The sequence below is a fragment of the Manacus vitellinus genome, unplaced genomic scaffold (assembly GCF_001715985.3).
Source record: "Manacus vitellinus isolate BGI_N305 unplaced genomic scaffold, ASM171598v3 scaffold_4_pilon, whole genome shotgun sequence".
Taxonomy (NCBI): Eukaryota; Metazoa; Chordata; class Aves; order Passeriformes; family Pipridae; genus Manacus; species Manacus vitellinus.
The window spans coordinates 31,123,103-31,147,365 of NW_021940604.1; the positions used below are offsets into that span (position 1 = coordinate 31,123,103).

General features: G+C 42.4%; 1 protein-coding gene across 4 annotated transcripts in view; it reads left to right on the top strand.

Moving 5' to 3' along the window:
• BACH2 (BTB domain and CNC homolog 2) overlaps positions 1-24,263 on the top strand; it is a 145,543-nt gene that overhangs the window by 37,300 nt on the left and 83,980 nt on the right. For 2 of the 4 annotated variants that reach the window (XM_018078282.2, XM_018078281.2), the window contains one exon: positions 6,847-6,955. The gene's annotated coding sequence lies outside the window, so the exon portion shown is untranslated. Of the gene's footprint in view, positions 1-4,969; positions 5,119-6,846; positions 6,956-24,263 lie in introns of those variants that run through there. The other 2 variants (XM_018078283.2, XM_018078284.2) reach the window with 2 other exon arrangements.

Sequence of the window (24,263 nt, forward strand, 5' to 3'; positions counted from 1 at the left end):
GCCTTGTAATGTAGCTAATAATTTTTGCAGGGCTGCGTAATGAGTAACATTCCAGCAGGGTCAGAGTTTTTTTATGACAGACGAAGTTGGACACTGTAAACCAGACTTGACTAAAATCCAAACCAAAGTCTTTCCAATGGTAAGGGAAGTCAGTGGGAAGACAGGAACTGGATTAATTTAGGATCCTTGTGTCCTAGTCTTGCTTTTCTTTATGCTGACTGAAATTTTTGCGTAAGCCCACATGCCTCTTCAACGTTTGTATTGCCGGTGTTGGTGTCCATGTTGCTGAACAGACAGGTTCTTTGAACATGTTCTCACTGCAGCCGAGCAACTCCTGAAACTGGGATGCTTTTGTAATTTTGAGGGAAGTACGAAAGCGTATATAAATTGGATGGTGGCTCTTTGAACACCCTATAAAGAATAGTTGGCTCAGAGGACATGGGAATATGTTCCTCCTTTCATTGAGTTGTCATTATCAGCAAGTATTAAAGGTGGATTGTACACTACTAGTTAACTACTTTGACTGGTACCTTTCCTGCAGTGATTTCTGCTGTGGAAATCACTGTGAATCAAAAGGTCAAGCAAGGTTTCCAGCAGTCTCTTTTATTTTGCTTGTAACCAGATTACACATAAGATAATGCTACATAGATTAGATAGGAGGATTTCAGAATGCACTAACCACATGGCTCAATTTAAACATTTTTGCTAAAGATCTCATAAAACTTGACATTATTTTCTTCATTACCTCGTTACCTTTCTGGCCTGAGGTTGCTCAAAAACATCCAGAGAATCCTATGGTTATACAAGGAGTGTGTACGAGGTGTACAAGGAGTGATTTTTGCCATGTGATACATAAACCTCTAGAGCCCTTCAGTTGTACATTGCCCTAACTGAATTTTTAAGTTCATTTGTTTAGAAGTATTACATTACAGTAAAAACAGGATGATATTATCTCAGTTAGAAGTAGAGATTTGATTTGGGAGGATGGGAATATATTTTTTAAAACCAAAATGCTTCTGGCTTTATTAGAGGTTCGATCTGAGTAGACTCAAATCAAGCAAGAAATTAGATAGATTTATTTAACAAAACTATCTATGGGAAGCTGGGGAAGAAGAAAGTCTTGTTTCAATGAATTATATGTTTCTGTGCTAATGCTGTAGATAATGCTGTCATTGATCATTACACACCATACAATGTACATCATGCTAAGAAAGTACTGAAAAATATCCTAGTATATACAGTTAAAAACAAAAAAAGGTAAAGCAAAGGAGAAGCATGCTGTAGTGGGTTGACTCCGGCTGGATGCCAGGAACCCACTAAAGCCGCTCTCTCACTCCCCTCTGCAACTGGACAGAGGACAGAAAAAAAACAGTGAAGGATTCATGAGCTGAGACAAGAGCTGGGAGAGGTCACTTACTGATCACCTTCACGGGCAAAACAGACTCAAAGTGAGGATAGTACTTATATTTATTACTAATAGGATCAGAGCAAAAAATAATCTTACAGACGCTTTCCCCCCACCCCTCCTTCCTTCCATGTTCTCCCTCCTCCCCCCCAGCAGTGCAGGGGGACGGGGAATGGGGGTTACGGTCAGTTGTTGTTTCTGCCGCCACTCAGAGAGAGGAGTCCTTTCCCTGCTCCCGTGGGGTCCCTCCCATGGGAGACAGTCCTCCACAAACCTCTCTGATGTGAGTCAATCCCACAGGCAACAGTTCTTCATGAAACTGCTGTCCTGTGGGTCACTTCTCCATGGGGTGCAGTCCTTCACAAATGAGCTGTACCGGTGTGGGTCCCCCACAGCGACCACAAGTCCTACCTGGGAAAAACCTGCTCCAGCATGGGCTCCTTTCTCCATGGGCTGCAGGTCTCTGGCAGGACCCTGCCCCATCCTGGGCCTCCCATGGGGGACACCTTCATGCATCCACCTGCTCCAGCATGGGCTCCTCCATGGGCTGCAGGTGGGTCTCTGCACCCCGATGGTCCTCCATGGGCTGCAGGGGCACAGCTGCTCCACCATGGTCTGCACCACAGGCTGCAGGGGCCTCATCTCCAGCACCTGGAGCACCTTCTCCCCCTCCTTCTGGACTGACCTTGGTGTCTACATTGTTGTTCCCATGTTCTCACTCCACTCTTTCCTGGCTGGAATTCTTTCTGTGCAACAGCCTTCTGTTCTTAAATATCTTATCACCCAGGCGTTGCTATTACTCCTGATTGGCTTGGCCTTGGGCAGCGGCAGGAAGCCCATCCTAAAGCCAACTGGCATTGACTTCAACAGACAGGGGAAGCTTCTAGCAGCTTCTAACAGAAGCCACCCCTGTAGCCCCTCAGCTACCAAAACCTAGCCACAGAAACCCCCTACAGATACCCACGCACATGTGTGTGAGTACACTTGTGTGCATGGGGAAGGCAGTTCCCAGTCTGCCTTCTGAGAGATCCTAGCGCTTCCTTTCTGATGAAGCAGCAAAGGTGGACACAGATGCCAGCTTTCAATTCATTACATTCTTCGCAGGGACACTAATTTTTCTCTGCTTAAAAGGGCTGGAAATACAAAGTGGGCTCTAGAAAGGCAAAGATCTAATGGTTTTTCCCACTGTTTCATGCTTGCAGAGATACTACTTCCCCTTGCTCCCTCCTTCATAGGGGGAGGAGAGTCAGGAAGGGAACAGCATCTTTAGACCTCTAAGGTCATCGAGTCCAACTCGATGTTAACCCAGCACTGCTGAGTCCACCACTAAACCATGTCCGTAAGTGCTACATCTACACATCTTTTAAATATCTCCAGTATTCCAGTACTGAAATCCTTTCTGTTCAAGACAGTTTGAGCATCTCAGCCCTTTCTTAAAGTTTAAGAACTGGAACCACTTTTGAAGCATGTCCCCACCCCAAATGGGAAGTTAGGAGGTTTCCTCCCACCCCCACATGCTCACAGGAGATCCTGCCAGGCTGCCAGTTAAGCAGCTTCCCTGTTGCTCCTGAGTGGCCAAGCTCTGTGTAACAGAGATGAGTTGGTGACCGTTGCAGCAACGTGAAGACAGGTATGGAGCAGAGACGAGAAAATTGCCTACAGTGTAGGTAGTCACTGATGCTGCTTGCCTTGGGAGAGGAGAGGCCCTACCCCCCTAAACCCCAGCAGCTCTGAAATCTTTGGGTTAGCGTCTTGTCTCACTGGTTGAAAGAACAGTTCCCATGGAATAAGAAAGCTACAGTCTTCCTTTCCTTTTGAATTTCTAGCCAGGAGAATTTGTTTCATGCAGTCTGCATCCCATGCAAGCAGAGACTATCCAGTACATATTTAGTATATATATATTCAATACGTGTATTTACCCCTTCAGTTGTGTGTGTGTATCATCAAGGAGCAGGACAGCTTCATATATTTCCTTTTGCCTTTGAAATGTTGGTGATGGCTTGCTGGGATGAATGTCATCTTTATGGCTTTCTCCTGATGCCCTGCATATAGCAGCTTGAGGGAGTGTGACTGTGGGATCAGCCAAGACTCTGCCATCCTCCTTGTGATGAAACCTGGAGGGCAGAGCAGAGAGGTGTGATGCAGGGAGACCACTGGAGATCCACAGTCTGCATTTCCCTAATACTGAACCTTCCTGCACTGGCCCTGTATTGGTTACAGCAAGCACAGGCTCACAAAAGGGACTTGGCAAGAACGGCCCTTCTGCTTGTGGGTGGTTTCTTCACGCTCACAAGTTCGATCCCTCCGGAAAAGACTTGTCACAGGTAAACAGATACTTTGTCTCAAAAAAGCACTCCAAAATAAACAAACGTAAAGAAAAAAAAACTTCAGAAAACCCCAAGTCCCACTTTTTTCCTCATAGTATTCTCCACTCGCTTAGTGGGGATATCTTGGGTTCTTTCCATCCCAAAGTAAGAACTCAGTGGGTTTAAGGTCCTTATATTCCCTTCCATACAGCAAAGAAGTAAAAATGCACAGGAGAGATCGTATATTGGCAACTGAGATAACTTATGGTAAAATTAGTTTTCTTCCAAAGTGGAAGAGAAAATTGTTGCCTTTTAGGTAAATAGACAGCTGAAGTTTTTGACTTAATAGTTGAATCATTTTTATTTCAGCCTCATTGACTCTTGGACTCAATCCAGTGAAATAATGCATTTCATGGGATGCACAGAAAATATTTGTAAATTTTTGTTACTTTGGAGGAGGAAGGTAGGAGTTGCCACTTACTTTAGTGATTTTCTGAGTGTACAGCAATGAGTTAATTAAGCATGGATGATACCATTTCAGCTGGCAGCACAAGGTAGTGTCCATCCTGACTGTAATGATGTAAATGTACTTTGCTTCCATTAGACCTATTTGAGAATAAGTAGTTTGTCAGAGTTACATCTCAGATGATGAAGAAATTCTGTACAGGGTGTGTGAGGTGAAGAGACTGTATGAAATTTCATCCCCCCCTTAATGTTTTGCAGGAGGTCTTTTTGGTTGATGTAACATGTTTTGGATTTTGTAGAGAAATTAGATGGATGATTCTTGCACTGATGCAAGCAGGGGGCAGTTGGATTGGTCCTACAGAGGTACAGCCTTGCCTCTCTTGAGGACTTTGGAACCGCTCAAAGCATCTCTACTTTGTACAATCGTTAAGGGGAAAAAAAGAGAAAATTAATTCCTTGTATTGCCAAGCTAATTTCCTGAATGAATTTGCTCTGCATCCTCATGCAGTCTGTGCTCTGAGATTTGTTGCAGCTTACAAAGAGGTACTAGAGCACAGGAAGTCCAGGTCACTGGTGCACAATGTAAAGCAGTGGCTTTTAAGTGCTCCTCATGAAGCCCATTTGGCAGGTGCTCTGAGTGCTCATTTTGCTTGGCTTTGTTTATTTACCTGGATTTAGGCTAGTGTGGGGCTAATGTTTTAAGTTTGTCTCACCACTGAAACGCTGCTCATGTCAACTGGAAACACCTTTATGTCCATTACTGATTCCAGGTTGTAAATGAGACAGATTAATTATCCTGCCCTGAGGAAGAAGAGAAGGAGTTACAATTTAAGAGCTGCCAATGGTGGGCATGAGTGCTGACTAACACTTACTATCTTGAGTACACGGAAATGAATTTGGACCTCGTCTGATGAATGCTGGGAGTTTTTTTTCCATATAGAGGTACACATGAGAATCGAGAAATAAATGCGTTCACTTAAGATAACATTGTGTGACAGCTGAGAACAATTAAAACTCTTACTTGTAGCTGTATTTTTTCCTTCCTTTCTACAGTAGGAGGGTGGTGTCTACAGCTCTGAGGAGTTGGTACAGGCTATTTGTCACTGCTGTGATCTTACCTAGAACAAGTATCGTATAAGGTTATTTATTTTACAGCCTTTTCTCCTAGTTTTGCACAACACACAGATCTTGGTAGATGGGAAAGGATTTTTTTTTCTTACTAGAGTCTTTTTGGCAATAAACACATGCCTAACTGTAAGAGAAAAAACTTTCACAACCAAGCTTGTTTTGTGAAGCCCAAACATTTATGAAGCTTACAAACCCTCAAACTTTGCATAATGTGCCCATCCCTGGTCTCAAACATGAAGTGGCAGAAGAGGGAAGTGTTACTTTTTTTAACCAACAACTTATGACTGTGTCAACACATGACAATTTGTCAAAGCTTGCTGTAGCGGTACTGTAAATTAATTTTTAGCATCAGTTGTGAGTGGTAAACACTTTGTGCGGTGTGAACAGCTCTTAGTACAGTGTGAGTTGTCAGCAGCTTGTGAGCTACCCTAAAATAAAAAAAAAAACATGAGGGAGGGAAGGATGCAAACTCGTTTACTAGTACAAAATGGATCTGAGTCTGCAAAAATTTGACATGTGGTGGTATGTTTTTTTCCTCTGTACCAGTCAGCTCAACCTTGAAAACTTGTTTTTTCCATTAAAAATGATCACCTGCAAAGTTGGGAAATCGCAACTCTCCATCCTGTGCACCAAGCAGTGCCTGATGGCAAACATCTTTCTCGGACTCATGGCTCAATGAAGTAAAGCCCTCTCTTTACTCTTGTGTTTTGCCTTTCCTTGCTTAAAAACAGAACGTGTCCCGCAAACGCAAGCATAGTCCTTTGTTGAAAAGTCTTGAATCAACCACGTAAAATACCTGGGAAAAAAACAAGGTGGCAGCCCAAAGAGAAATGATGGGTGATGAGTGCTCTCTCCTCCTCACCTGTCCCTTTGCTGTTTCTCCTTGCCTATCCCAGCTGCTGTGGTGGAGCTGGCATTATTGGTTTGTACAGTAGCAGTCGACATGATGGAAGAAAATTATTCCGTACAAAAAGACAGGGAGTATGTATTGTAGAAAACAACTTTTCGATACAAACCAATTTAAGCCTGTCACTTTAGCAGAACAAGCAGTAATAACCTCCCAACCTAACAATGACTGCTAAGCCGAACGTTAATTCGCTCAGTTGTTGAATTGCTAACGTGTCTACAACTTACAAGTGAACACCCACTCAAGAGAGAGAAAATAGAAGTTGGTGCCTGGAATTCCTGGCCTTGCTGAAATCACCTACATTTCTTTGGCACTAATTCATCTTGCGTTTCCTGCAAATGTTTTAAGTAGAACTAGATGAGAAAAACAGCTGCGCTCGTTTGTTTGCTGCTTTGATACACTCGGTGTGGGGCTTTTTTCTCAAGCACAGTCACTCTTGGCTTATACACCGTAGGCTGGCTTGGGCTGCATCTTGGGGCTTGTTCCTGTGAGCAGGCAGCACACATGAAGCTTGGTAAGAGAACTTTATTGAGACATACTGAAGCTAGTTTTAACCGTGTTATAGTTTTAAAGAGAAAGATTGCTTTATTTGTGTATTTGCTCATAAAGAATTTTGGTTATCTCTCCTTTTCTAGATATAACTGTAGGTGCTGCCTGTATGAAAGAGCTGAGCCACACCATCCACTAAACTGTCTAGAGCAGCAGTTGGCTTGCTTGGAAGTTGCTTCCAGGACTGTATTGTAAGTAAGTATTTTTGCAAAAGCAGCATCAAATGATTTCCTCAGTTTTGAGGTGGTTCTGAGATGTTTTGGTTGTTTTTTATAATTTCATAGTTTAACATCTAGTTGACATTAGCGTTGCATGTGGGAATCTGAAGCATAGAGCTAAAGCCCTTTAAAGGCTTTTTGCTGACTTGTTCTAAAACTCCCCAGCATAGTACCTGAATGCTTCTGATAACATGCAGCTATATGTAAGCCTATGAAGAAATTTGACCAAGTACATATTGATCTATTTTGTCATTAACTCTGTGGCATACATGTTTTTTGAGTGTTCATCCCTGCCTGCATTTTTATACTTCGGCATTTTAGCTATGCTGGTGTAGCCCTGCTAGGGCAAATGCTTTGTGGAGATTTTTGTAAACTGTGATCTGCCTAACTCAGTTTGAAATCGTCCATGACAGGTTGCCCTTTCTGATCCAAAAAGAGCACTAGTTTGTCTCTTTGGGCATGCAGGGGATATGGCTTGGGAACCTCAGTAGGCTATGAATGGAGGTGAATTTGTCAGCTGCATCTGTTTCCATGATCACGGAATTGTAGAATATCCTGATTTGGAAAGGGATCCACAAGGATTATTGAGATCATCGTAGTGATGAGTGAGTCTCAATGTAGAGGGCCCTATTTCATATTACGAGCCAATTGCATTGAGTATGGCATTGAGAACGTGTTAGTATTTAGAATTAATAGCATTGTCCTAGAAAACTTCAAGATATGCACTAAGAAAACCTCATCATGCTATTTAAACAGTTCCTTTAGAAAGCATAATCCATTTGGGGATGTTTGTGACCTGAAATTTTATATCTTTTATTTCATTTTATATTGCCTTCATTTTTCTGCTGCTGCAGGTTACGAGAAGTATGATATGAGAAGTATTTATAAGTGCATTTTCCTTGAAATGGCCTCTGATAACATGGTCGCTTGAGATGGCAATCGTGGGAGAGTTAGCGACTTAGAGTTCAAATCACTTAGTTAAGCATATTATGCAGGCTGCTCACACTCCTCAACACCTTGCAAAATATTCCCTACAGGTGACATTTGCTGTACATAAACTAGGTTTTATATATATATATATATATATATATGCTAATCCCGTAATCCCATCACCAAGTCCTTCAAATGCAGCAGTTGAGTCAATTTTTGCAATAGGCTTTTTCTTTGCGTATCTTTGTTCTTTGTGGTCAGCTGTGGTCTCTGTCCAGGTGAGGCTGTGCTGGACAAAATTCTTTGGCTCAGCTCTGCCAGAAGTTATCTGCTAGATAGAACAACTGCTGGTTTGTGCCTGCACTGTGCCTGCTGGACTCATGAGGCACTCAGCCCAATTCACCCAACTCACCCTGCATGGGTGAAGGTGAATGAGATGAAAAAAGGACCCAGTTGCTGTCAATGATCAGGCATTTCAGCTGTCACAGATTGGCAGAGAACAAGTGAGAGAATTGCTTGGGGGAAATTAGGACTTCAAAAAGTCTAAATTCTAACAGTTTTCTAATTAGAAATTTAGAACAAGGCATAATATTTGTTTTCAGTATCATGCCTGTAAATGATGTGTCTGCTTCTGGAACTTACGTCCTGACCCAAGCCACCCTTGCTTTCACAGAATTATAAAATCATTTAAAATCATAGAAACAGAGTTGTTTAGGTTGGAGTACATACTGCTGAGGCAGTCTCAGTTGTACCAGTTCCTTGAAGGATTCACTTGCGGTTTTCTGCCTCATGTCCTTCCAATTTAACTGTATTAGTCTGTTTAATGGTGCCAGAAGGCCACATATTGGCTCTCCATGAAGCCTCAAACAGTAGATACGTGCTTTTAAATGGTTAAATAAATGTTAATTATGATTCACAAATAGTTTTTCCCCAACTATTAAGTAGTATCAAACGCTGAATTTTTCATTCAGTAATTGTTTTTCCAGCTGCTGAGTGGGACCAAGTATTCAATATTTTTACAGAGTTATTTTTGCAGCTGCTCAGCTGCTTTAAGCGTAAAAGTCTTATGTTATTTTTTAGGGCTTGAAAGCTGTGGATGCACAGTGGGCACAAAAAGCCTGTGGTGGGAGTGGAATGATGACAATCTGATGCACCTTGGTTAGTTGTGGATAGTTTGGGCCACATCCAGATAAGCTGAAAATAGCATACTGGGGACTTTTGAAAGTTTGTGGGTTTGCAGCATTTTCTCACAAAAGTCTGAAGTCTTTTTCTTTCTCACTGTGTTAGTTATTACACAGGTGGAAATGAGTTATTTTTTTCCCTTTCAAAATCTTGAGACATTCTGTGAAGGATTCAAACAGTGTGAATTATTTCATGAAATAGTGGTTTGACTTGTTGCACTCTTTGAAAATAGTATAATACCACAGAATTTTGTCTTAGAAGTACATATTATGTGCCTTTCACAGGGAATCTTAAAAAATTTTCAAATATCAATTAAACCACAGATCATGATGATAGTGAAAGAGACATTGTTCTCACCCACCATGACGACTACCCTGGCAGTGAGCACATGGCTCACGTTTTCCCAGTGATTCATTAGCTAACCCAGTAAAACATCCTAGGCGGTCTGATGCAGTGGCTTACTGGTAGCTGTTCTTCAGATGATTACTCATGTCAGTGTGATGCATAGCAGCATCAGAACATTCACTTTGGAACTTACCTTTTTTGTGCATCTCTTTTCTCTGGTTTTCCCACCAGATCTGCTCTGCTGCCTCACAGTGCTGCTGTTTGCATAAGCAGTTGCTGTAATTCTGTGAAGCTGTGAATTAAGACATCTTCTAAATATCACTCCCGTGTTTTAATGACACCATAGTCATGAGCACAGGGTGCACAAAGGACACTTAACACTGAGCTCTAGGGAGAGGATGATGTTGGTGGGGGAAAAGACCAAATAGTGAAAGGTAAATTCTGTTTAATCTTCAGTTGTGTTGATTTTTTAGCCAAAACAAAAAGAAGCAGAATAAAAAGCTTTCACAAAGCAGAAGTGGAAGTGAAATGAAACGTAGTGACTAGACAAATGAAAAAAAATGTTCATTATAAAACCCACCAAACTTAAATCACAAAGCCCCAGAAGAAGAGGTGATCTGTCAACCACCCAGCTTGGACCCAGCTTCCACCCAACTGGAACCCATGGTCTGGGTTCAGTTCCCTGCCTTGGTCACAGGTTTCCTGCATGTTCTCGGCCAACCTCCTTCATCAGACCTATGGCTGACTTCCTCATGCGTGCAGTGGAGATCATAGAATCATAGAATCAAACAGGTGGAAAAGACCTCCGAGATCATCAAGTCCAACCCTTGATCCAACACTGCCATGGTTACTAGACCATGGCAATAAGTGCCACTAAGTCTCATCTTAAAAACCTCCAGGGATGGAGAATCCACCACTTCCCTGGGCAGCCCATTCCAATGTCTGGTTACTCTCTCTGTAAAAAATGTCTTCCTAATATCCAACCTTCCTCACATTCATTGTGAGGACAAAGCCTACTGATGTTGCTGAAAGACATGGATGTTGTGATGGGACGAGCCACCCCAGGGACTAGAACAGGAGGGATGTGCTTCCTCACAAAGGATAATCACCCATTGCTGCTTGCATTTCCATGTTAAAGGGTAGAGGAAATGATTTCCAGATTTAAAAAGAGTTGATTTTTTTCTTTCCAACTCTTTCAGGCCTATTTCTTGTGGAGTTTGGCTGCCCCGGTGCAGCAGCAGGCTTTGGAATATTCCCTGTCTCTCACCTTTCTCCTCTCAGTCTGTCTGCTTATGGCTTTGAGTCATTCCTGTCTGCTCAACATGCGCACCCTGCACAACCCAACAGAATCAGAAACATAGCTTCTGTCATCTTTCGAGTTACATGGAGATCTCCTAACATGTAAATACAGTTGTGTGTAAGAAAGAAACCAAAGAGTGCTTGAGGCTGGTCAGAGGGTTACCAAAGGTGACCCTAGCATCTGAGGAAGGTGGTACAAGGCAGTGGGACATCACACTCAGAAATGCCTGGCAAAGTGTGTGCTGGCACAGTGTGACTTCTAAGGATGTCCACATAGCCCATCACCACCATTGGCCTTCAGCCCCTCTGCTCCTCCACTCAGTCCCTGATAGGCAAATATTCGTTTGTAGGGGATTTGTATATACTCTCACTCAGTGCTGATGCTAATTCTGAGTAAGGAATCAGAAACGACAGGTTGCGTGCCTTTTGATGTGTCCTTTTATCTCCTTTGGGTTGGTAGTTAAACTTTACTCTCCCCTTATAGGGATTATTTTTCTCTGAGAAGAGCCTGTGGAGCCCCATACACTCTTTTCCTTCTCCAAACAGGAGAATGCTCTTCTCCTGACAGGGATGAGATCTTGAAAGTACAGACAGGTTCATATTCAGACTAGAGCCATGCTTTGTGTTCTCTTTGATTCTACTACAACAACTCTTGCTGTTTCCTGTCGACCCACCTTCTTTACTGCCTTCCTCTTTTCTTTTAGTATTGCTTTCATAAACCTTCCTCTGACCTGACCCTCGACTTTTTCTGAGCTGCCAGGATTGATTAGCAATCCTTCTCTTTAAGACCTGTGTAGTCCTCCCATCCCTGATGTATTTCAAGTCCTCCTCCCATGGCCACAGAAACACTTCTTTAGCCTTACCTTGAGATCCATACTCACCTGGACCACTTTCTACCACTGATACTCTTTATCCTGACCCTGCCATAAGAAGTTTCTTCTTTGTCATTACTCATTTTTGTCAGGATATAGAAGTATCTTTTCCCTCCCAGATCTTCCCTCCTCTACTTGTTCCTTATTCCCAAATGGCAGCCAGCCTTTGTCTTGGGCGGGTTGGATTTTCTTCAGTAACTCTCATCAAGTTAACTTCATTGTTTATTTTTTCCCACCACTTCACTGCACTTGTTTTCCTTCTCTCCTCATTCATAAAATGGTTTGGTTTGAACTGGTTCTGGTTTCTCATTTGGACGCTGCTTGATGGCACCACACAACAGTCTAAATGCTGAGCCTGTGTACTGAGTGAGGGGCAGACCAGAGGTCCACCAGCCCTGCCTCTGGCCATGGCCAGGAGTGAACATCCATGGACAGTGCATGAGAAGGCAGAAGACAGGCATGGGTAGTGCCAGTGGAAGGGCTGTGATTTAGAGGTGCTCTACAGTAGCCTTGGTGGATCCAGAAGCAAGCCCACTGATTTTGGTTGAGTCACTGTCATTTTAGATAAATAAAGAGCCCACTTCTCCCTTGGAGACACAGTGCAGCTCCAGGTTGACTGCTATGTCTAATCCAAACTTCTGAGTATGAAAACTTCTTGGTCCAGGAAAAGCAATGTCTCGCTCCTTCCAAGTCTGGTCAGCTCAGGGCCCCTTGCTATGAGAGAACATGGATGGTTTGAGATGTTTAACTGGATGTCCCCTTTCTGCCTGCAGTGCTTGTCCATTTTCCCAGCTGGTGAAACTGGAAATTCAGCCTGCTTACAGCTCTAAAGGACCGATGCCTGAAAAGACAGCAACTGTTTAGTTGTCCATTGCTGTTTCAACTCCGTGCCCATGGTACAAGTAATGAGTTATTGAGCTAATTTAGTTCTATACAGAAGAAGTGATTTTCATCCTGAAAATCAGGAAGGCTATTTAACATAGTGTAATTGACTTCAGCTGTAAGATTCAATACACTTATCTAGGATTACAGATCAATAAAATCTGATTGTGCCGAGAGCGACAGGAATTGTAGAAACACACAGGGACTGTTTTCCCCCTTTCCCATGGACAAGCTGAGCTGAGTGTCTTCTGATCCTTATGGTTTGGGTTATGCTGCTGCTTGACCTGCACATTGGCAGGACCAGCTTGAGGTGGTACCGTTTGACATAGGGAGATGAATCCAAGGGGATGAAACAATGGGTGGCCACCCTCAGTCAATTTTACGTCAGTGACTTTCTCATTTCTGCGTGCCCTGACGATGTTGAGCTGGGGGAATGGGAAGTAAGCTATGTCTGGTTTCATTATGATAGTGATGATAATAGGATCCATGAGGTATGTGAGATTAAAAGCCCTATAACATTGCAGGCCAAATCATTCATGGAGGAGAAGACCTGAAATCAGTTCAGTGCCTAAACATCTTTTTGTCTTGCCTCACCCAGTGTAGAAATAAATATGGGAAAACTAATATTTATTCGGTATTTCCTCTCACTGTTTGCCAAGGAAGCTGTTTTAAGCCAATTGCTGTATAGAAACATTCGCTGGCTGTCGTGCATTGGCTTTTATAACTGTGAGCTGTAAGTATGGGGAGCCTTTTTGCCCAGGTTTTCATTAATGAGTTTTTCAGCAGTCACTCTGAAGTGAGGAATGAATGGGGAAGCATTCGATTTAATTTTTTGCTTTCAGAGCTTCAGGGAAAAGTACGGACTTTTTCAGTGGGATGAGGACACTGGCACAGGTAATGAATAATTTGAGATGATGGCTGAGCAGACAGTGTGGCAAGTGTCCTTTTAACACATGTGAGGCACAAACTTTGTTATTCTTTCTTCTTTGAGAGACACCCTAAACAACAGCCCTTGATTTAAATGTGAGCTTGTGTCATTAGCAGTGCTCACCTACCACGATGCTTATTTTCTGTATTCCTTCTTCCAAATATCAACTATCCTGTTGCAAGCAGGAAAGGAAAACGTATGTTCAGACCAAACTAACAGATATGGCTGGTTCCGGTACACTGACTTCATAAGCAATAAAATATATAACATTGCTTGCTGCAGCACGCGCTGTACTAATCATTCTCTGTCCAACTGCCTATTTTTTACATCATTTTAAACAAATGCCAGGACTACAGGGAGTAATAAGATAAAGGCAGAACAGGCAGGTTTTGTGGTACAAGCTAAAAACAAAACAAAACCTCCAGAAGTCATGAGAACTGTAAAAAGAGGCTCTTTTCACGTGGCAAAGTGAAGCTGTAATTACTGAGTGCAGAGAACATCTTTCTTACAGGAATACGCAATGAGAGTGGATTGTGTTGAATATCTCTGAAGCTGCTGCAGTCACAGTTTAAGAGCAGAGAAAAGAGATTGCTGAGAAAATAAATCTTTTTTTCTGGTTATGGAGTTGGCTTTGCTTCTGGCCTGATGATTGCTGGTTCTTGCTATCGCTTTGTCTGATAGTTGACTGGCATGGTGACAATACTGATATTAAACTTCTGTTTTCAGGTGACATGAATCTGAAGAAGAAATTCATGTCATGCCTAAGTTTTCAATTTGAGTTGAGCTGTCAGGGAGAACTAGATAGACATTTGAAATACAGTCTTTGCTGTTTTAATTAATGTTATGAGGTGATGAACCCTGGTTTGCTTTGTTTCCCACACCTTTATTTTTTTCATCTTGACATTCAAAAGTTGGTGCAAAATTAACTAAAAAGCAAGTGCAAGGGACATTTCAAAATTTGTCCACTTAGCATGCATCAAACCACTAAAAGAGGTGTGTGCACTACCTGCTGGTTTGTAGTACCAGTCAGCAAGTGGTTTGTTAGTATTGGTAATGCTCTCATGAAGCCAAAGAGGATTTTTTTGCTTGCTAGCTTGAGAGTGCAAAGTGCTTCTAATTCCCACCCAGTTTTTCTATGCTTTGTCTGTCTTCATATTGCCACCCTTGTACCTTGGAATAATAAAGCTTCAAAGAGTTAAAGAAAGTCATAGTGAAAAGCATGTTATGTCTTAGGTCTGGCAGATAAACCGAGTGCTAACTAAGTGCAGTCACTTCTCAAAGCTGACCAAAATAGTGTTTCAGCTCATATTTTGGGAGAGTGGCCGTCCATGAAGGAAGTAAAAGTGTTGTTCAGAAAAATACGAGAGTCCCCAAAAACATTGCAAGGTTGATGATACTCATTGGATTCTGTGCCAAGCAGAGCTAAAGCTGTATGCTTCTGGACATTATTTCTGAATCACAGTCAAGATTACATCTTGTTTAGTGTTGTCATAGGTCTGTTTCGTAAGTGTAGCTCTGCAGTAATTTCTTATTTCAAAAGAACTGTGTAAATTGCTTGTGGGAAGATTTTTTGTCATTGAAAAGCAAGACTTCCATTTATATCCAGTTCTGACATTTGAAAGAGTACAATATTTTGCAGATACAACTAAGTATTAGTTTCATGTCCAGCTATCTGCCACAATTAGGGAAATAAAATCTAACATCATCTTCAGCCAGTAGATCATTTCCTTTTCCCTTTTTATGTCATTTGTTTGATCTTTTCTTCTCCTCCACTGCTTTGGCTTTTGTCTGTCTTCTTTAAAAAAAGAATATCTACCATTGTATTACTCTCAGTGCTCAGTGTTTAGATGGTCCTCTTCCATCTACTCCAAAGTATATCAATGTTCTCCTCCTATCTCCATGCATTGTTTTTAACAGTTAGCAGCTTGGTGTGTAATCCATGAGTTACTGATACAAGCTGAGAGTTGTGCCTCCAGCAGCACTGTTGATGTACTCCAGCTGCTAGTGGGTGCTCAGTCTGCAGTGCCAGGCTGGACTGCCAGACAAAATACAAAAATTGGGCATCAGCAACATGGTTTCAGTGGAGCGGTTTAGGTCTAAGAATAAAAACTAATATAGACATGGCCATTAATTTCTCACCCATCCAGGGGCGGACTTCTAATTAAGACCCATGTATCCACTATTAAATGTTTCCAATGCTGTCCCCTCAATCCATAAATTATTGCTCCATTTAACAGGGCTCTGTGTACCACCCTAGCCCAGACACCTAGGTGGTACCCATTGATCCCGATGCTCCTGCTCCGGTCACCTCCTCTTCATTTTCATGCTAATGGAGTAGGCTGCTCTTCCTGTTAAAGTCTCACACCTGTTTCTCCCACTGGCTTATTTTTTCTTTTGTTAAAATGATTTTGCAGTTCCCTGGCAGAAGACCCACAATATGGCAGTCTAACATCACCCTTATCTTGGTAGTAGCAACCACCCTGTTTTGTGTCACCTTTTCTTCAGAAAATATCCCTAGAGGCAGTTGCAACCTCACTTGATCATTCTCTGTTTAGAAAATGTGAAAATACTTAATGAATCATTTTGGGGAGGTGTGACCTGTGGGATGCAGATGCGTGGGAGTGTTTGTTTGTTGAAAGCGTCAGAAGGGGAATCACTCCATTATGTGAGAACCAGTGTCAAAAGGTGGGAAATCAGCATGCTCCGAAGTTTCACTGAACTTGGATTTTTCTCCTATCTATCTTTTCCTGGAAGGTATTTAATTTTGGAGAAGCTCACAAAGAGAGGAGAAAAACAGCGCTTAAATTCCCAGGATTGCCTTTGGGGGATCGATCCCACAGGTGAAAGAGGGAACTCTTTTAATAATCTTTGCAACATTTAATCCCAAGAAAGTGCAATAAAATCAGTCTTCCGCTGAGAGTTGGGAGCGTATTTTTTCCATAACAAGACCCATTTTTAGTTTCTTTGTACTGCAGTCTTATTAAGACTGTATTTAGTTGACTGAGGAGAGTAAAATCTGGTTTTGACAGATGTTTCCTATGATCTGAAGAATACAAATACTCCTGCAAGATGACAGACAGCTTGTTTACATAAGAAATCTATTTTTTTTTAATTAAAAAAAAGGAAAAAACCAACAGAAGTACACAAACACAAAGCAACGTTCGGATCAGTCATTCTGATCAAGGCAGCGTCAATTATTAGGCTGTAAAGGGAACTGATGACTCAACTTAGGCACAGCACTGCGGCGATCTCCGAATTTCGGTTTCATAACAGATTCTTTTCAGGAATGCTTTTCATTCATGCCTGACATTTAAACATGTCTCTGGGAGTGTGTATCATTTTGTGATGGGTATGCAAGAGACTGGTGTGTTCTGAGTGGTTGTGTGGAATTTGGAAGGCATTCCTGTACTTTGATGGGACACCCTGTGGGAGAAGGGTCCTTTGACCCATCGCATTGCACACCCTGATCATACCTACACACCACCAGTGTCATTACCATGGTAAATTTATAGATAAGTTCACATCAGTAAAACCGAAAAGCTCTTTGATTCAGAAAGCAAAGTGTTTTGATGAGATCCCATGCTTAGTAATTCCAGCGAGTGCACTTGCTAAAGCGGGTGAGTCAGAAATGGAAATGCAAAGCAATTCTCTGAACAGTGGCCGGAAATTACCTTTGAAAACTGAAACAAAGCCCAGACCGCAGTTTTATCTATTTACTTAACAACTGTAGATCTGCGAAAATCCCTTTGTCTTTGGGACACATTTTGATTCCTCTCTTGTAGCTCTGGTGCGATCTTTAGGCTGGGTGATCAACTGTGTCAGGACTATGTTCACGTGTCTTAATTTTTTGGTTTAAAAAATTGAGTTCCCTGTAAGTGGACTCATTGCCTGTGATGCTGCCTGATTCTCCCACGACTTGGAGTGGAAGTTGGTGGAAGTATTAGGCAGGATGGGATGTTGTAATATTGGAGTTAATGTAATACTGAGGAAGAAAACTAGGAGAATTGAGTGGAGTAACTCAACCGCTTATCACCCAGTTCATAGGTTATATATATATATATATGTATGGCACAGTGGGCTATCTGGCTGCTCTGGCACCAAACACTCATTGTTTTGAGGCTAGCTGCTCCCCAGCTTAGCCTGGAGAGGCTGTGGTGGTCACAGCCCCTCTGTTTTTAAGGAAATAGCCCTCTGTGGGGAGAGAGCAGAAGGGGTCATGAGTGTTTTCGTGTTAACAGTGGTAGTCTTGCTGCAAAAAAACTTAAAAATCAGCATATTGGGTGATAGGTAGCAGCATTCTGGTCCTCATTGCACACCTTTCCTCTCTGCTGGCATCTGAGTACCTCCTGCTCATAATTGAGAGTGAGTCTGGATGCTTTGGACTTGTCACGCAGCCTTAGACAGCATAAGAACTGCTTTTCTGGAAGCTGTAGTGTGGTCTGAGGCCCACCAGTATAAGTCATGGTGGAGTAAGACAAAGTAATAGATGTGTCTAAAGGAGTTGCAATTCCCGCGGCAAGGCTGCTAAAGTAGAGCTTCTTTCAAAGAGAAGGCGGTTTGGTGATTTTCCTTAAATACTGTTTACCTAAATAAACAAATATAAATAAATAATGCATATTCATGGCTTTGACTAGAGTAAGTAATGTTGAAATGTTTACCTCTCCTGAGGATAATTTTTAAGGGTGGGGTGCAGCAATTAATAATAAAACATTTAGATGAGATTACAGAATGATCTGATTGGAACAGTAAACATTATGCTAGAAATAAAAGCACATAAACTGTCTTGAATAAAAAAAAAATAAATGCTATGCTGTCTGAAGTAACACACTGAATAGAAGCAGTTTGGGTGAAGGGACTGTGGCCTTGGAGCTCTTTAATATCACAGGGACGCTTCTTCAGTCTAAGAAGCATAGCTGTGGAAGAAAGTCCATCATTTCCAGTCTGGAAAAAACTATACAAATATTGGCATCCACACAGATTGGTGTGGCAGAAGTAACACCTGTCAGCACTACTTTGAGGCTTGGGTCTGTTGATTCCTAAGCCGTGTATTTCACCTGTTTATATCAGTAGTAAACAAAACCTTCATTTGCATTGTGAACCTCCTCCCCCTCTATTTTGCACATTCCTTTGAATGAAATTCTTTGCTCAGCTGAGAGTTTGAAATTTGAACTCATCCTTTCATGTCTTTTGGCTATGGTTCCTTATCTAGTTAATCAGCTCAAAGAGAGCCAGTGATGTGTTCAAAGATTTCTGTGACAGCTGCATGCCATTAGGCTGAATGATTAAAAAAACCCCATAATTGTAGTTTAGCGCAGTAAATACAGATTGGTCTTTCAGTTTAACATACGGTATCAAGCAAACTGAACCTCTGACAAGAGACCTGCTGCTTAACCCTGTGCAGACCAAGCTGGTCTGCCCCGTAGCCCCACCTGCCTCCAGCTATTTTGGATCAGCAGAGGAGTGCGATCGAGCGATATGGTGTATCTGCCCTGCTGCACTAGGTTGGGCACAAAAAAGAAAACAGAAGATGGGCAGAAAGTAGGTAGAAGCACTGAGGTAGCCTGTAGGGCCAGTAGCCTCAAAGACCCTCATGCAAATAGGGTGGGCTCTCCTTGCTCATTGAGGTGTCTCTCTGCAAACTGCTGTTCTCTGTGAGCCATTTTCTAACTTGGGTGTCTGTTGGAGAAGAAGGCTTCCAGACCTTGTCTAAACCAAATTGGTTCCTTCTAAGGTAGCATCAGAAGTGTTGGGGCGCTCACTGGTGCCTCACAAGCCCCATATGCTTCTGGCACGTGTGCCCTGGATGCCCTCTCATCTAGAAACTGAAAAGCAGCTTTTCTTTGGCTGGAAATGTGGTCTTACTATTAGATGTGGTGGAGTCTTTGCTTATGTCAGTTGCTAGTGGAAGTCCTTGGCTGTTCTCTGCAACAGAGAAAGTTGTCAAGGAACGAGCACTGATGGATGGGCTGCCTTGTTCCCAGCACAGATGGAGAGAGTTGACAAAGTCCAGTTGACTTTGGTCCTTGTGAAGCATCTTCACAGCTGTTTCTGGCTGATAAATTTCCTCAACCACATTTTGTTTCTCACTGCAGTGAATAAACCTTTTCCCTGAAGCATCTACCTGCTCTGCAGGATCTGTGAGTGGTGTCTGTAGCCCAGAAGACGAAGGTGCTAATGGTGGCATAATGGTGGTCTATCTCTCCTGTAGTAGAGGGGTGTGGTTTTATAAGCATGGTGCATTTTCCCCATTGAAAGAATCTTTCCGGATTCACCTCAGAAAAAACTTCTGCGGAGCAGACAGATCCACCTTCATCTTCACCTTTCTTTTTTTCAGAAGGGTTTCTGGAAGTTTCAGCTGCACGCCTTATGGCCAAGCCAGTGGGAGCAAGGCAGCCAGAGCCTCAGCGGTGTCTTGCAGGTTGAGAACATGCTGCACACATGGAGTGCACAGAACAGTAAACCTGATATCAGATCACAACTAATTATCTGTGTATAAAAATTCCCCTGCTTGCCGTTTTGCCGTTAGAGGCTCACTGGTAAGATTTATGACTCTGGCTAAAATGAAGTACCATTTCCTTTTTCTCAGCATTACTGTGCGTGGCCTCTCTGGCTTTTCTTGTTAAACAGACTAGAGTTCACCCAAAACAGAATGTATTTTTGAAGCTCTTTCCCACCAACATTCTGCCTCTTTTTATATTTCTAACAACCACTGAAGAATACCCACAAAACGTTTTCAGGTCTTTTGACTTTCCCCTGCTTGGGGCGAGGGTGAAGACAGAGACGCTAAGAGGCAGCTCCTTCATGGGAGGTGCAGTGTTTGCCCACTCTCAGCCCCACCACAGCTTGTGCAGACTCACAGTAGCTGCGTACATCCATGGCATGGGCTCCCTCTTCATAGTTGGATGTGCAACTGTTGCATCCAGGATTTACATGAGCTAAAGGATAATTTCCTCACTTCATGCTATAACTTGGGGGACCAGCGGTACAGCTTGGAGAAAAGTTGTATTTCTCCTGCCCTCATGTTGCACATATATGTCCTCGTTTCACAGGCTGATGAAAATGAGGCCAGTGACTGAACTTTCTGAACTGCATGGCTGACTTCACCCTGAATCACCTGAAAATTAGTTTGTGTGATGTTGTAAGACAGTAGGGTTTTTTTTCTGAGTACAGAGTTAAAAAGGGAGCAATGTTGAGCTGCTGCCATCTCTCCCAATTGCAGTTAGACATAGTTATTTTTGTATTAGAGCTTGGAGGAAAACCGGTAGAAATGCCACATAAACCTTCCCAAAATAAACATTTGTGTTAATACTTAAATATTGTTCATCTTTCACAGCATTTACTTATCTGTTTCCCACATGCTGAACCTTATGGGAAGTTTTTGTGGTTGACTGTGGCCTGTTCTTTCATTCTGTATGTTAACTGTTTTCACAATTTGCATTTTTTAAAAGCAGTCGGCAGTAAAAGTCTGACTGTGATAATCATTCAACATGGGAACATCCTTTCAGCATGGCAGGGCAGGGGTGTGTTGTCATGGTTCACATGTGTTGGGGCAGGAGTCTTGGAGAATAAACCCAGTGAGCTGCATCATTCTGTGCTGCCCTGGGAAGCATCCTTATCTGAGAGACCCAGCGCTGGCTATTCCAGTATCATCTTCTGAGATGCCAGGCTCAGGGACAGCAGTTTCATCCTTGTCACTGAACCATCTCATTTTCTCCTGCTTGCATGTGTGTTAACCAAGTTCTCCAGCCTTTAAGGAGAAATAAGCCAGATATCTGAATTTTCATCAGATCGGAGACAAAGTATTAGGCTGTGACTTTTACTGTCTGTTGGTTTTACTACATGTGGTATAAATACTCATATCATGTAATAATGTTGTTGTTGGGGGGTGGTCTTTCTCACAGCATATATTAAGTTTCCTTTCACACCTAGCCATTCTTTCATGAGTCATACCCCCAAGATAAAATGTTTTCAGTGGTGACTTTAAGTCAAATATATTCCAATGAGAAAGTAATTCAGGTTTTACATAAAAAGATTTACAAGTTCCCATGGTGATACTCCTGAACTACAGACGTATGGCTCTCCTAGCCCATCCTGGCTGATGTGTCACGGAGCTAACTGCAGAGAAGGAGGGGTGGAAAATTCCCCCTATGCACATCCTCCAGCTCCTCTTAAGGTTTTCTGTTTAAGTCTAGTTGGTTTGGTTTAGAGTAGCTCAGGAAAACCCAGTTTGCAGACCCCTGAGCACTTCCCTGGCCGGCACAGGGCAGCAGCAGCCTGCAACCAGCCAGTGATGGTTGTCTTGATGCTTCTCCTGATGACTTCAGTCATGGTTTCTAGCCAGACTGGTCCCTCACGTTGTTTTGCCATTATCTGAGGGAACAGCTCAATCTCATCTCCTCTGACTGTCGGCACAGCTCACCCAGATAGGGACCACTGCAGAGCTGGTCCTCGCAGTCCTGGGATGGATACCTCCCTGTTTCTGGTCCATACGTCCTTGGTTGTGCTGGTTTTCTGCATCCCACCTCTGGACACCAGGGAAAAAGCTGCTGTCCCCTCCCAACTCCTGATTTTGCCTGCCCCTGGGTAAATGGTGCATGTGGGCACAAGCAGGAGTGATGGATGAGCATGTTCCTTCCCTTTGGAATAACCAAGCTGGTTATTATGAGGAAATTAAATGCACTGAGGGTGAAGCAGACCATGTATCTTTTCTGATATAGGTATCGATATCATCTTGGGTTTAATTTACAGATTTCAGGGAGAGATCACACACTAGATGTCAGAAGCACTGCAAATGCCTTCTCAGCCTCAGGCGACCCTTCAAGCAGTTGTAAGTTACAAATGTTCCAATGAAGCTATTTCACATAGAAAGAAATATTCTTCAGCTTCACTCAAAAACTCACAAAATGTAAAGAAAACATGTTTGGTAATCTGTGATGGTATTGCATGTAACAAACTGGGATCCTTGACTTCACTGGTACCGGTTTCTGCACACATTTGTTTATGAAACATCATTGCACTCCACCAAGTGCGGCACTGCTTCAGAAAATACTAGCTCTTTTTGCACACCCGTGCTCACTTCTTCTTGCTCACAGGTGTGCAGCCTTCCTTAAATTTTATTTCTTCTCCTGTCCACATCTGAGAGAAGCTCACCAACTTCTCTTGTTGTATGGGTTCACTTTACTTAGCCCTAATTTTACCCGCCTGTAGTGAACATTGGGATAAACACTGTGTATTTGTTGCATTTGTGTATCTGTTGCTCACCCAGCTTCTCCAGTTTTCTTGGGCAGGACTACACGAATTTCTGTGTCTGAAACATCTTTCATGATAACCAGAGTAATACCCAGGCACATTCATTGTGCTCTTCTCACCTTTCTTGGTTTGCTCATTGCAAACTGAAGAGCTTACCAGTTTTTCTCCTCTCAAGCATTAAAGCCCTATTGAAAACAAACCCTCTCTTTGAAACGTTCTCACCATATGACAGAAATCCAAACTGGAAGATGTTTTATTGCTTTTTCAACTTCATGCATTCTTCTGCCAGTTTGAGTGTCTGATGTGTCCTCCTTTACATTTGCATTCCTTAATGCTAATTTCAGCTGCCAAGCAATGCTGGAAGCCATCAGAAAGGAGGAAAGGTTCAAAAATGCGCAAGAGGTTGTTAAACAATATAAGTTTAAAAAGACCAGAAAAATTTATAGTATCCAGTTTGAAGTATTGTTACTTTTCTAGATTTCTCTGCATAGTGTTAAGGCAGATGCTTATTTTTAAAATAAATATGCATTTTTCTTGCAATCTCCAAGACTCCAGGAGCCGGGTCTTCACGTTGGCATAGAACAATGATTTTGTCGCCTCTCATGATCCTGTAACTGATGGCCCACATGTGCAGGTCTGTGCTGAGCGCTGAGACCTTGATGTGAGCAAACCTTGAAGCAGAGAGTGCATCTTCCCCTGCCTAAGATCTGGCTCTTCCCAATGCTGTAAGCCTGGCCGATTAGCACGTTAAACTGCTGAAACTCCTCTTCAGTAGATGCACCATTGGCTCTTCATTTCATATAAGCTCAATTTTCATGTATTGCTATAACTTTGCAGCTGTAACAGCAGTTTTGCCTTTAATAATTTGCCTGTTTCAGAAAGTCCTTTATTGAATGGAAAGCATGAAGAACCCCTCGTGTTGAGCGTAGGCGGGGGTTAGGTTTCATTCTACCCTAAGCTGACCCCTGGGCAGAGAGATTCCTGCTTTAGTCTTTTAGATCATGTGTAAAACCTGATGCTGGCTGGATCATCACACATAGGGCAAGAATATCTGGGGAACATGGGGCGAGATATGGAGTGAGACATTTGCAGAAGGGAATGAAATGCTTGGGATGCAGCCTCATGCTTTCTACAGCAGTGAACATCAATCAGCCCTTCTCAGAAAAGCTTCAGTGGTGCTGAAAGTCTTCTCTTCCCCCCCCTTTTTTTTTCTGTTTTCCTGTTCCCCAGTTCTGTTTATTCTCCTTTCCTTCTGATATGCTGGGGCAAGTGCAATTTTAGCTCAGAAAACTAACTTGTCCTTGAAAACACAGAGCCTTCCCTGGTTTCATTCCTTTGGCCATTGAGTAAGCAACAGTTATTTTTGTTCTACTAGTGATTTATGACTGAACAGAGTTTATATTTTTAGTTTTATAGGCAATTTAGGTAATGTGTATTTGTGACCATAAATATTTGTCACTCTTCTGACAATGAACATTATACCCAATTGGAGAAAACTATATGAACTGAAGAGACATAAGCATTATGTTCCTAGCATAGCCTCACGAGTCTTTTCAAGTACCCAATTAGGTTTTCCTTAAAGATAGCAATATTTTGAG